Here is a 608-nt window from a genome sequence, read left to right as displayed (position 1 = left end):
CCGTGGTGTCCCCGTGGTGTCCCCGTGTCCCCTTGGTGTCCCCTTGGTGTCCCCGTGTTGTCCCCTTGGTGTCCCCATGTCCCCTTGTTGTCCCCTTGTTGTCCCCTTGTTGTCCCCGTGTCCCCTTGTTGTCCCCGTGGTGTCCCTGTGATGTCCCCAAGCTGTCCCCGTGTCCCCGTGGTGTCCCCTTGATGTCCCCGTGTCCCCTTGTTGTCCCCGTGGTGTCCCCACGATGTCCCCAAGCTGTCCCCGTGTCCCCTTGCTGTCCCCTCGTTGTCCCCTTGGTGCCCCCACGATGTCCCCATGTCCCCGTGTCCCCTTGCTGTCCCCTTGCTGTCCCCTCGTTGTCCCCACGATGTCCCCAAGCTGTCCCGTGCCCGCAGGGCTGTCGGGGCTCTTCGAGACGGGGCTGCACCACGCGGGGGGCGCGGCCCCCGACGCCTCGGTGATGAACCTCATCTCGGCGCTGGAGTCGCGGGGGCCCCAGCCCGGCCCCTCGGCCTCCTCCCTCCTCTCCCAGTTCCGCACCCCCTCCTGGCAGACCGGTGGGTCTGGGGGGGCCCCGCCCCGGGGAGGGGGGGTGGACCCTCGGGGGGGCCCGGGGGGGG

The sequence above is a fragment of the Lepidothrix coronata genome, unplaced genomic scaffold (assembly GCF_001604755.1).
Source record: "Lepidothrix coronata isolate B3197 unplaced genomic scaffold, Lepidothrix_coronata-1.0 Scaffold671, whole genome shotgun sequence".
In the NCBI taxonomy this organism is placed as follows: domain Eukaryota; kingdom Metazoa; phylum Chordata; class Aves; order Passeriformes; family Pipridae; genus Lepidothrix; species Lepidothrix coronata.
Note: the sequence above shows the minus strand (reverse complement) of the source record.